Source organism: Symphalangus syndactylus, chromosome 17 (assembly GCF_028878055.3).
Source record: "Symphalangus syndactylus isolate Jambi chromosome 17, NHGRI_mSymSyn1-v2.1_pri, whole genome shotgun sequence".
NCBI classification, from domain to species: Eukaryota; Metazoa; Chordata; class Mammalia; order Primates; family Hylobatidae; genus Symphalangus; species Symphalangus syndactylus.
The window spans coordinates 48,265,346-48,279,010 of NC_072439.2; the positions used below are offsets into that span (position 1 = coordinate 48,265,346).

General features: G+C 38.2%; 1 pseudogene; it reads right to left on the minus strand.

Moving 5' to 3' along the window:
• Positions 1–6,025, minus strand: part of LOC129465748 (interferon-induced transmembrane protein 3-like) — a 31,976-nt pseudogene extending 25,951 nt beyond the window's left edge.
• Positions 6,026–13,665: the final 7,640 nt, after the last annotated feature.

A 13,665-nucleotide genomic window follows, 5' to 3' on the forward strand; every position in this document is an offset into this window, starting at 1 on the left:
GACTCAAGCAATCTTCAATGTTTCAACCTCCCAAAGTGCTGAGAGCCACAATACCCAGCCAGCATCTTTCATGTCTTATCCAAGAAATCAGTGACAAATCCAATGTTTTGATGCTATTTTCATATTTTCTTCTAAGACTTTTACAGCCTTAGATTTTACATTTAGTTATTTGCTATGTTTGAATATGGTTTTTCCTCACTAAAACTCATATTGAAACCTTAATTCCCTTTGTGGCAATGTTGGGAAGTGAAACCTCTAAGAGGTGGAGCCTAATGGGAGGTACCTGGGTCATGAGGACTCTGCCCTTGTGTGTGGTTCGGTTCTGTTCTTGCAGTAGTGAATGTGCTCTCTTTCTGACAATACTGAATTGCTTCTAGCAGGAATCGATTAGTTCCTACAAGAGTGAGTTGTTATAAAGCCAGAATGCCCCTCAGGTTTTGCCTCTTGACATGTTTCCACTTCCCCTTTGACCTTCCACCATGTTGCATTGCAACACATGCAACAAAAGCCTTCACCAGAAGCCAAATGAATGCTGGCACTATCTTTCTTGAACTTACCAGCTTGCAGAACCATGAGCTAAGTCAACTTTTCTTTATAAATCACTCAGTCTCAGTTATTCTGTTATAGCAACACAAAGCAGTCAAAGACAATCTTTGATCCATTTTTAGTCAATTTTTATATATGGTATTAGATAAGGTGATATATGGTGTCAGAAAACTGGGTATTCTTTTGTATGTGAATATCCAGTTTTCTAGCACAATTTGTTGAAAAAATGGTGTTTTCCCCATTGAATGATCTTAGTACCATTATTGAAAATCATTTCACCACATATGTGAGGGTATGTTTCTGGACTCTCTCTTTTATTTCATTGGTGGGTATGTGTGACTTTATGCCAGTACCACAGTGTTTTGATTACTGTAACTGTATAGTAAGTTTTGAAATCAAGAAGTGTGAATCCTTTTATATTAGTCTGTTTTGCATTTTTATAAAGAAATACCTGAGGTTGAGATACCATCTCACACCAGTTAGAATGGCGATCATTAAAAAGTCGGGGAACAACAGGTGCTGGAGAGGATGTGGAGAAATAGGAACACTTTTACACTGTTGGTGGGACTGTAAACTAGTTCAACCATTGTGGAAGTCAGTGTGGCGATTCCTCATGGATCTAGAACTAGAAATACCATTTGACCCAGCCATCCCATTACTGAGTATATACGCAAAGGATTATAAATCATGCTGCTATAAAGACACACGCACATGTATGTTTATTGTGGCACTATTCACGATAGCAAAGTCTTGGAACCAACCCAAATGTCCATCAATGATAGACTGGATTAAGAAAATGTGGCACATACACACCATGGAATACTATGCAGCCATAAAAAAGGATGAGTTCATGTCCTTTGTAGGGACATGGATGAAGCTGAAAACCATCATTCTCAGCAAACTATCGCAAGGACAGAAAACCAAACACCGCATGTTCTCACCCATAGGTGGGAATTGAACAATGAGAACACATGGACACAGGAAGGGGAGCATGACACAGGAAGGGGAGCATCACACACTGGGGCCTGTTGTGGGGTGGTGGGGCAGCGAAGGATAGCATTAGGAGATATACCTAATGTAAATGACGAGTTAATGGGTGCAGCACACCAACATGGCAGATGTATGCATATGTAACAAACCTGCACATTGTGCACATGTACCCTAAAACTTAAAGTATAATAAAAAAAAAAAGAAATACCTGAGGTTGGGTGACTTATAAGGAAATGAGGTGTATTTTGGCTCACAGTTCTGCAGAGTGTACAAGAAATCTGTTTTGCATTTCTGTAAAGAAATACCTGAGATTGGGTGAATTTATAAAGAAACGAAGTGTATTTTGGCTCACAGTTCTGCAGTGTGTACAAGAAGTTTACTTTGCATTTCTGTAAAGAAATACCTGAGGTTGGGTGATTTATAAAGAAATGAGGTTTATTATGGCTCACAGTTCTGCAGAGTGTACAAGAAGCATAATGCCAATATCTGCTTCCAGTGAGGGCCTCAGGAAGCCTAAAATCATGATGGAAGGCAAAGGGGGAGCAGGCATGCTACATGGTGAGAGAGGCAACAAGAAAGAGAGAGAGGAGCGAGGGGCCAGACTCTTTTTAACAAGCAGATCTTATGGTAACTCACAGAAAAAGAACGCATTCATTACTGCAAGGATGGCACCAAGCCATTAATAAGGCATCTATGCCCATGACCCTAACACCTTCCACTAAGCCCTACCTCCAATATTGGGGATCACATTTCAACATGAGATTTGCAAGGGACAAATATCCAAATTGTATTACACCCAGCTTTGTTTTTTTGCAAGATTGCTTTGGCTATTCAGGGACCACCTAAGTTTGCCTATGAATTTTAGGATGGGTTTTTCTATTTCTGAAAATCTATCTTTGAAATTTTAATAGGGATTGCATTGACTCTGTTGATGACTTGGGGAAGCGCTGACATCTCAACAACATTAAATCTTTCAATCCATGAACATGGGATGTCTTTCTATTTATTTATGTCTTCTTTAATTTCTTTTAGCAATGTTTTGTAGTTTTCAATATTTACATTTTTTCTCACTTAAGTTAGTATCTAAGTTGCTATGAAATTGTTTTTATAATTTTGTTTTCAGATGGTTCATTTTTAGTGTATAGAAATGCAACTGAATTTTGTGCATTGACTTTGTATCCTGCTTCTTTGCTGAATTTATTACTTCTAACAGTTTTTTGATGAATTAGGGTTTTCAACATATAAGATTATATCATCTGTGAACAGAGACAATTCTACTTTTTTCTTTCTGATTTGGATGTCTTTTATGTCTTTTTCTTGCCTAAATACTGTGTTTACAACTTCCAGTTCTATGTTGAATAGAAGTAGCAAAAGTAGGCATCATTGCTTTGTGCCTGATTTTAGAGAAAAAGCTTTCAGTCTTTCACCATTGAGTTTTATGTTCACGGTGAGTTTTTTCACATATGGCTTTTATTATACTGAGGCAGTTTCCTTCTATTCCTAGTTTGTTGATTTCTTTTTTTAATTATGAAAGGCTGTTGAATTTTGTCAAATGCTTTTACTACATCAATTGAGATAATCGTGTTTTTTTTCCCCTTGTCTTAGTCCATTTGGTGTTGCTATACCAGAATACCTATGGCTGGATAGTTTATAAAGAAAAGAGGTTTATTTAGCTCACAATTATGTAGGTTGGGAGGTTCAACAACATAGCACCCAACTTCTGGTGAGGCTACATTCTGGCTAAAAACATGGTGGAGAAGCAGAAAAGTGAGCAGGATGTGCAAAGAGATCACATGGTGAAGGGGGAAACGAGAGTCTAGGAAGCAAAGCTCTCTGCTGTAACAACATGCTTTCTGGTAAATAATTCCATTCTGTGAGGGCAACAACTCACCCACTCCTATGGAAGGGCATTAATCTACTTATGAGGGATTAATTCTTGTGACCCAAGCACCTCCCACTAGGCTCCACCTCCCTACAATGCCAAACTGGGGATCAAATTTCAACGTGAGTTTTGAGAGTAATAAACCAAATCTAAACCATAGCATTTTGTCCCAGGCCCCAAAAGTCATGTTCTTCTCGCATACAAAATAGAAACACTTGTTCCCAATAGTTTCAAAAGTCTTAATGTGCTCCATCACCAAATCAAAAGTTCAAAGTCTCATCTGAGAGCCTGCGAAAATTTTTTTTAAAACTTATTTACTTTCAAGATACAATGGTGGGACAGACATTGGGTAAACATTCCCACTCCAAAAGGGAAAAATAGGCCAAGAGAAGGGAAGAACAGGCCCCATACAAATCTAAAACCAGCAGGGCAGACAATTAAATCTTAATGCTCCAAAATAATCTTTCACTCCATGTGCTGCCTCCTGGACACCCTGGTATGGGGACTGGGTCCCCAAGGCCTCAGAAAGCCCACCCCAGTGGCCTTGCTGCATGGGTTGGAGTCTGGTGCCTGTAGCTTTCCCAGGTAAGTGTTTCACACTGCCAGTAGCTGTACAATTCTGTGGTCTCGACAGTGGCCACGTTCCCACAGATCCACTAGGCATTGCCCCTGTGGGAGCTCCTCTGGTGGCTCCACCCTTGTGGCAGGTTTCTGCCTGGGCTCCCAGGTTTTCCATGACATCCTCCGAAATCTAGGTGGAAGCCTCCACACCTCCATCATTCTGGCATTTTGCATGCCTGCAGAATTAGTGCCATGTGGACCTGGATGCTGCCAAGGCTAATGGCTTGTACCCTTTGGAGCAGCAGCCCAAGCTGTATATGTGGCTAGTTGAGTCACAATGAATTGGCTGTAACAGCCAGGATGTAGTGAACAGGTCCTGAGGCAACCCTGGGCAGTGTGCCTATGGGGAATAGTTGGAACTGTCCCCCGAAACCATTCTGATCTCCTAGGCTTCCTCTGGCCTCCTCTGGTAGCTGGTGAAGCTGGGCCTTAAGAGACCAATGTTGGCCTGCCCAGGTACTGCTTGAGAGTTTTACCTTGGAGGGGCTCCTTTCAGCTACGTTTTGCAAATTCCCAACTGGGATTGTTTTGCTGTTTTCATCTTAGATGACCTATTGTCATCTTCTAAGTCCAAACTGTGGTTTGTAATAAGACAACATTTTTTTCCTTTTGGACTTTCAGCATACAATATAGAACAAACCCACCAGAGGCATATCTGAGTTAGCAAAACATTTACTCCATTTCTCTATAGCAAATTATTCCACATAGTACTGCTTGTGGTTGCAAAGATACCACTATTTTACAGTCAATAATGAATGAATGATGGGCAGTTTTACTAGAATTGCTTTTCATTTTTATCAGCTTTATAAAAGTTTTTACATTTTCACGTATATGTTCCCAAAGAGTGAATGTGCATGGGGAAAGATTCTGAGAACTAATTTGGCACATATTATTTTAACAACTCCAGAGAGAACATGCATTATTTATTGTCAGTTGTTTCAATAATGTTTCTACAATGAAAGAATTCACAAGGCTAAAAAGTTCTATTCTGTATTTAATTTACTTGTTCAAATGTCTATATAGGTTTTTATTACTAACTCCATGATTTTCTATCATCACTTAAAGCTAATGGACAAATGTTGACTATTTGACACAAAACCTTGTTCTTCCACTTTAAAAAGTTTTTCCAAATAGTGGATTTAAGTCTCTCTTTGGAGCCGGTTTTATTATTCTGTTACATAAGAACGTATTCAGGGACGACAGCGGCATAATGTCCACATTAGTCCTCTATTCAATTAAAAGTTCAATACACAGTATTAATTTGACTTTATATTAGTAGGTGAAATTATAAATTTAGTGACCAAGCAGAATCATATTTCAACAGCTATAATATTAAAATCATTATTGTAGTGTGATTTCTTTAGGCTACATCTGAGAATTGTTCTTTCCTCTCATCACAAATGATTTTGTCATGCCCACTTCCCCACCAAGAGACTTGATTAAACGCTAGCATAGCTCAAGGCCCTGACCCCGGCCAACCCAGCCCTCCTCAAGTTCCTGTCTGGGAAATCTCAAGGTTGTTGAAAAATTTACTGTTTGTTCTAGCCAACATCTGAAGACTTGGCCCCTGTCTCCCAGGCTCTGTGGGAGGGTAGGAGCCTAACTTCGATAAGCACTAGTTAACAAACCCAGATGGTCTAATCACATTGGCCAACCCCTTTTACCCAATAATTGTAATTTTTCACTTCCATTACTTTGGTTGAGCCGGGCAGTTTCTCTCTCTTCACTCCCTCATTCTCCCTTTAAAATGCCCAGTCGCCTCTATATGGATTGGAGTTGAGCTCAGTTCCACACTGGTTTGTCTTTATAATCTTTAACTAGCTTTAACTGGCTTTGTTTTTCTTTAACACATTTAGCCAAAAACTTGAGCTAAACCAATTAAAATACAGAGGCATAGAAACTTTTCACTCACCTGAGAAACATGTCAATAGCAATAGTGTATGAATTAAGTATAGTTGAATGGCAACTGGCCACAGTCTTAACAGTAAGTGATTTACAATTCAGTCTTGTGAGAGAATTTGAAATAATGCTCTGCTCATCTCAATCATTCCTGCTGTAAAACAAAAGAATCAAAGAGGGAAGTCTTTCTACAAACAAGTAACTAATCAAGATGAGGTGTGGTAAAAATAATAATAATAATAAAAGCATCTCCTGTGTCAAAGCATTAATTTTTCTATTGGTTATCAGAGTAGAAAAAAATATTTTTATTTACCCTTCTTAGGTTCATTGGCTTGGAGTCCATGAATCAAACAAATAACAGACAGATTAACAAGAGAAAAAAACAGTTTTAATTATGTACATAGCTACATACGTAACACCAGAGTTTATAAAGAAAAATGTTCCTCAAGGAGGCAGCCAGATGGTTAAGGCTTTTACAGTATTCCATTTTTTAGCTAAATAAAGGAAAAGGGATTTGGGACTTCTAGGTCAGGAGGCAAGTTATAGGAAGGTGACCAAGAAAAGTATGGTAAACAAGGATTGTTTAGTGCTTTCTCCATTGATAAGAGTTATTGAGTCCTCTTCTCCGTAAGGGAAAAGGAGACAGCTTTAAAGATGGAAATGTTCTAAATTTCCTTTATTAAAGGAAAATTTGTGCCCTATTTTTAGAGCTTTTTCTGTGTGTGTTGGTCTCAATGGCCTTTAGCTAAAATATTCAACGTAACAAAAAGGCATATTTTGGGGGGTATAGCATATCTTGGTACCCTTTATGGTGACAAATTCCATATCTGTTGGGCATTCCTAGTGGTTAGTGCTGGATTTCCCTGCTGACCAACTAGGAAAATGAGGTGGGAACTGAAAAGGGCATTGTGGCTGTGTCTCTAACAGTCTTTCCTCAGATGATCACTCAAAGCCAGCTGTGTCCCCTACCTGTGATTGGGCTAAAGAAATGTGAGGTGTGTTTCACCAGAGTTATCAGGGGAAAGAGCCAGTTGTCTTCGAATCCTGCACATGGACAAGGACACACGTGTACCCAGTTGTGCTGGTAGCCATATTATGACAATGAGGAAAAGCAACCCTACAATGAAGTGAGTGTCATAAATAGCAGCACAGAGAAGGAAGGTGGATTCTAGATGATATTGCTGAACCATGGAATCGATCGAATTACTTAAGATAATAAATTCTCTTATTGTTTAGGACATTTTGAGTTGGTATTCTGTTACTGGAAGCCTAAAAACAGCAGACCTCGGAGAGGGAGTCAGTGTTCTCCATGGACGGAAGATGGGCCTTCTAGCTCAAAGGAGCACCTCCAGAGTAAAACTCTCGAGCAGTATCTGGGCAGGCCAACATTGCTCTCCTAAGGCCCAGCTTGACCAGCTGCCAGAAGAGGCAGACATTTTGATGAGGGAAGGTGGTCGGGAAAGGGGCAAGGAGCAGTGATGTTGAAACCAGCAAGTCTGTGAAGACAGTTAAATGAGCCAAAATATTTGGGTGAGGTAGATGGGGAGACTAACATTAAAGAGAGGAAAAATGATGAAGAGGAAAAAGGAAAGGCCAGAGATTGCTTTTTCTATATTCTGGAAAAGTACCAGTTCCATATGAATTACCTGGTTTACTTGTTTGTTTTTAAAGATCAGCTAGAACTTATCACAATCTATCTGGTCCTGGTGATTTTTTTAGATAGTAGGTCTTTTAAGCCTCCTTCTCTCTCTTCTGTAGCATTTGATCTACTCAAGTTTTATGTTTCTTCTTGGGTCAATTGTGTTAGTTTATATTTTGCAAGAACATCAGTTATTCCCTGTAGGTTTTTTGAAATGTTGCCATTGAATCTAATATTCTCTTATAATGTTTTCAGTGTCTTATATTTGATTGTCTGTCTCTTATTTCTTACCTTGTGTATGTTTCTCTTAGTCAGGCTTCTACTGATTTTCCTTTTTAGGTCTATTTATCCTTTCTGCTATTTTACTTATTATTTTGCTTTCTCGTTCATTATTTTCCTTCTTCACTATTTTAATCTTTCCACTTTGGTTTGGTTTTGTTTTCTTTTTCTAATTTCTTAAAGATGAGTATTGTTCTTTACTTTTCAGCTCTTAATCTTTAATGGTAAAGGCACTTAAAGCTACAAATATTCCTCTCATAGATTTCCATGTCTTATTGGTTTGACATAAATAGTAGTTCTTGCCATTGCTTTGAAATAATTTTTAATTTTGGTTTTTATTTTCTTTTTGACCTAGAGCTATTAAAGTGTTGTTACTTTATTAAAGTGTTGTTACTTTATTGAAGTGTTGTTGTTTTTTCATAAGTATTTAGAATTTTTGTCATTCTTTATTTCTTATTTCTGAGTTTTATTAGAGAATATGACCTGTAAAATTGACCTTTAAAAAAAGTTAAGTTTTTTTCAACCAAGAGTATGACCAAATGTCATAAATACTCCATGAACATGCAAAAATATGAATATTTTCTACTTAATACTTTCTACTCAAAGGATATATGGTTTACTATTGTAGGGGAGGAAAAATATCTTCTCACTTCTAGATTGTTTGCTGGGGCTGTAAGATACAGATTAACAAGAGAAAAGAATACAAATTTATTTAAAGTCTGTTTTACATAACACAGAAATGGAAATGAAGACCCAAAGAAATAGTTAACCCTGAGTATTTTTATACTAGGTTTGACAAAGAGTAGAAAGTTGTGGAAAAATATGATGGGGCAGAGAGGGTTTGAGCTAGGATAGCAAACTGGAGGAAACTTAGCAAGGCCTATTGGTTTGAATTCCTCTCAACATCCCTCCATCTTCCCATCTTCGGTGATAAAGGTGTCCTTCTCTCTGAGTATCAGGAAGGTACCTCTCATATGAGGGTCTTACGTCATATTTCAGGGGAGAAGAAAGAGTCAGAGTGTCCTTTCTGTACCTGCCATTTTTCAGATTCCTTCAGCTTAAAATATTCAATATGGCAAGCTGCCATATTTTGGGGTAGTATGTCCTAAATCCCATCATTTCAGTAGTTTTACTGTTTAATTTCTGTTTGTCATTATTACTATTTTTTGCCCCACTGGATTTGGATAATTCTGAAAGACATATATCGTATATATTTCTAAATGAAGTTCTCCTTGCATTTCTAACAGTTTATGTATTTAGCTGCTGTATCTAATACATACAAAGAAATGACTAGTATATCTTTTACCTAAATTGTACTTTTTGGCCCAGCATGGTGACTGATGCCTGTAATCCTAGTGTTTTGGGAGGCCAAGATAGGAAGATCGCTTGAGCCCGAGAGTTCAAGGCTGCAGTGAACTATTATCATGCTGCTGTATTTCAGCTTGGGCAACAAAGTGAGACCCTGTCTCAAAAAAAAAAAAAAAAAAAAAAGTTCTTTTTATCATTGTATGTTACTCATCTTTAATATCATTGGTGGTTTTAAGATTAAATTCTGCCCACCTGGTATTAATAAGAATTTCTGCTTCCTCTTTGTGATATCTCTTTGTCCATTTCATTTTTCAGTCTTTAAAAAACTCACTTTGTTTTAAGCATTAAAAAACCAATAAACAGTGTATTGCTTAATTTTGTTATTTAACCTAACCTGCCAGTCTCTGTTTTTCAATAGAAAATTTAGCCCATTCATGTTAAGTAAACAACTATTTTATTCATTCTATCTTATTTAATGTTTATCTTTGGTCTTACTTTGCATTTCCTCTTTTTTCTTTCTTCATTTTTGCTGATTTGTTCAGGTTGCTCTACATTCTCATTTTCTTGTTAATTATCTTCCCTTTATCATCACACATAAGTTTCTGGACTATCATATGAAATCCACATCCTTTTTCCTTTCAACCAAATCACTCTTTTTTTCACTGTTCCCACCAATAAATGAGGCCTTTGAATACCTTTACTTCTCCATTCTTCCTGCCAGTTTACCTTTAAATGTTTATAGAATAGAATCTATTATACTTTCTTTTTTATTTTATTTTATTTTTCTTGAGATGGAGTTTCGCTTTTGTTGCCCAGGCTGGAGTGCAATGGCACCATCTCGACTCACTGCAACCTCTGCCTCCCGGGTTCAAGCGATTCCCCTGCCTCAGCCTCCTGAATAGCTGGGATTACAGGCATGCACCACCACGCCCGGCTAATTTTGTATTTTTAGTAGAGATGGGGTTTCTCCATGTTAGTCAGGCTGGTCTAGAACTCCAGACCTCAGGTGATCCGCCCACCTTGCCCTCCCAAAGTGCTGGGATTACAGGTGTGAGCCACCGCACCTGGCCCTATTCTACTTTCAAATACCTTTTTTGCTGATATGGCTTAATACTTTGGGTTCTAGGCTATTATTAGATTTCTCTTGCAGTAAATTCTTCTTTTTAAAAATTGCTTATTTAGCTATTATATTAATCTCACTCTGTTAACACCTATTTGCATCTAACTTTACTTACTGCAAGCTATACTGCTTGCCATTTTTGTTTCCTCTCTTCACCTTCTACTCTGACCTGGTTTCCCTAAGATGGAATAGGAGGATGATATTTTCTATGAATTCTTGCATAGCCACAAATATAGTTTTTCTCCTGACAAAAAAAAAAGATATCTTGCCTCAGATATAAAATTATTGGATTGTAGTTCTTTTCTGTCTGATATTAGTAATTTTTATTAGCTCCTGAGTTGTAGATGACACAGTCCTGTATCAGTCTAATGTTTCTCCTTCTTTTTCTTCTTCTTCTTTTCTTCTTCTTTTTTTCTTCTTCTTCTTCTTCTTTCTTCTTTCTTCTTCCTCTTCTTCTTCCTCTTCTTCTTCTTCCTCTTCCTCTTCTATATGTATATGTATGTGTCTATAGATAGATATTTGCATGCTTGATCTTTCTGTCTCTTTATAAGATTTATCTTAATCCTTGGAGTTCAGAAATCTTACCAGAATATGTCTAAGTGTGTGGACCTTGGTAATACATTTCTATCTGCTGACTTGAATAAATCTAATTTTAACTAACTTTGCCTCTCCTCAATCTGTGCTCTTATGTTTTTCTAATATTTGCATGTAGGTCTCCTGGATCTTTCTTCCAAGTCTGCTATCTTTTTGCTTATGATTTCTACCTCTTTGAATTATTGCTCCTTATTTTGAGATACTTCTTCCAATTGTTCTTTCAGGCTACTAATTTGAACCCAACATAAATCATCTTCTTCAGTTCACCCACTTGCTTGTTCAGTTAAAAAGTCGTGGGTTGCTTTTTTTTTTTTTTTTTTTTTTGGTCATTGTTCAGTTCTTTTGTTATTGTTGTTTGGAAGCAGAGGCTGCACTGAGCTGAGATTGCACCATGGCACTCCAGCCTGGGTGACAGGGTGAGACCCTATCTCAAAAAGAAAAGAAAAAACTTGACTCTGATCAAGGAAATCTATGATTGCTAGACTGATAAATTTTGAGTTTGATTCTGAATGTGGTAGAAAGCAAGATGACATAGTGAAATAGCATGAATTTTGTGTTTCAAAGTGAATTAGCATGAACTAATGCCAACTAGGCATTTCCTAGCTTTATGAACTTGGGCAAACTGCTTAATTCTCTGACCCTGATCCTGTGAAATGGAGATAGCTATGCCTTCCTCCAGATCTCTTATTAGGAGATCATATGTGTAAAATATAAGGACTGGCACAGGATGGAATCTCGCTTCCTTTCCTGGTGGTATTGTGTTGGGAAGGAACTGTCTCCTGAAATCCCGCTCAGATCAGCTGCCTAGCCTAGAGGAAACAGCAATGTTGTTGAGGGAAAGAGGTTAAGAATGTGACAAGGAGAAATCATTTTGAAACAGACAAGGCGGAGAAGGTACCAAAATGTTTCTGTGTGTTTGTGAGGGCAGTTTTTTGAGAGACAAGTTGTTGAAAAAGGCAATGGGGAAGACAGGACAATAAAGAGGAGAAAAATCAACTGAGACAATGAAGAAGAAACTCAAGATTTCCTTCACACTTTTGACTCAGAGCAGCCATGTAGGAGACATAGAAAGTGTTACAGAATGACCTATCAGGCATTAAATCGGATGGTTAAACTATGGCGGGTAGTAGAAGGAAGAAACCAACCACCAGAAAAGTTGTAGATTCCTTCAAAACCTGATATGTAACTTAAAGTAACTTTTTTGAAGTTCAGAATCATTTATCTCCTGTATGTTGGTTTGTTTATTTTGACAGAGTCTCCCTCTATCGCCAGACTGGAGTGTGGTGGCACAATCTTGGCTCACTACAACCTCCACCTCTTGGGTTCAAGCGATTCTCCTGCCTCAGCCTCCTGAGTAGCTGGGACTAGAAGCGCCCGCCACCACGCCCAGCTAATTTTTGTATTTTTAGTAGAGACGGGGTTTCTCCATGTTAGTCAGGATGGTCTCGATCTCTTGACCTCGTGATCTGCCCTCCTTAGCCTCCCAAAGTGCTGGGATTACAGGCGTGAGCCACCATGCCTGGCCTGTTAGCTCCTTGACTCTGTACATACACACATACTTTTTTTTTTCTTAAACATGGTGGGGTAAAAAAGCAAAATGTCTATGATATTTATAATGGAAGTTGGGCCATCCTGCCAAAGAAGATTCGTAGTCACTAATTTTAGGATGAATATGATTAATCTCTGAAGTACCAGAAGAAAAATGTAATGCCCAAATAAGAGATATTATCTTCATCAATTGTTTAAGTATTAATCTAAAAGGAGAGATTTCAGATCTTTAAAAAAATGATTATACAAGGCTCACAAATATTTCTCAGGTGTTTCATATATTTAAAAGGCTGAGGAAAATGTCTGTGGTAAATGCTGCAGATGCTTTGAAGACTATTCTTATTCAGATCAATTAAAATAAATATGTATGCAAAAGTGTCTAGCATGATGGCCAGCAAACAAGTTTAATAAATGTTAGGGAGGGGCCAGGCATGGTGGCTCACACCTGTAATCCCAGCACTTTGGAAAGCCGAGGCAGGCCCATCATTTGAGCCCAGGAGTTTGAGATCAGCCTGGGAAACATAGTGAGATTCTGTCTCTATAAAAAAATATGGCCAGCTGAGGTGGCTCACGCCTGTAATCCCAGCACTTTGGAAGGCTGAGGAGGGTGGACCACTTGAGGCCAAGAATTCAAGACCAGCCTGGCCAACATGGAGAAACCCCAGCTCTAGGAAAAATACAAAAATTAGCCAGGCATGGTGGCTCACACTTGTAATTCCAGCTACTCGGGAGGCTGAGGCAGAAGAATCACTTGAACCTGGGAGATGGAGGTTGCAGTTAGCGGAGATTGCGCCACCACACTCCAGCCTAGGCTATGGAGTGAGACTCAATCCCAAAAAGCAAACAAACAAAATAAATAAATAAATAAATAAATAAATAAATAAATAAATAAATAAAATGCTGGGGAATCAAATTAAGCTCTTTAACCCAAATTTAATCTGAAGTACCATCAAGATTTCTGCTTCTTTTGGCTGTGCATTGGCATACTCTACCCACTGGTCCTGGTATGCCTCAGGTCCTCTTGCTCTTAACGCCTCATCTATTCCAGCATTTACCTTTTCTAGACCCATGCCTAAAATTAATGAATATGACAGTTCTGTAAAAGGATAGAAAAGTGAGTTATATATACTTTTGCACATCTGGAATTTAATTTTTTTTAATTGGTTCTCTGCCTTTTCTACATCAGAGCATAGAGGTTAAGTGCATAACCCCTGGGGTCAGAGAGATGCAAGTTCAAAT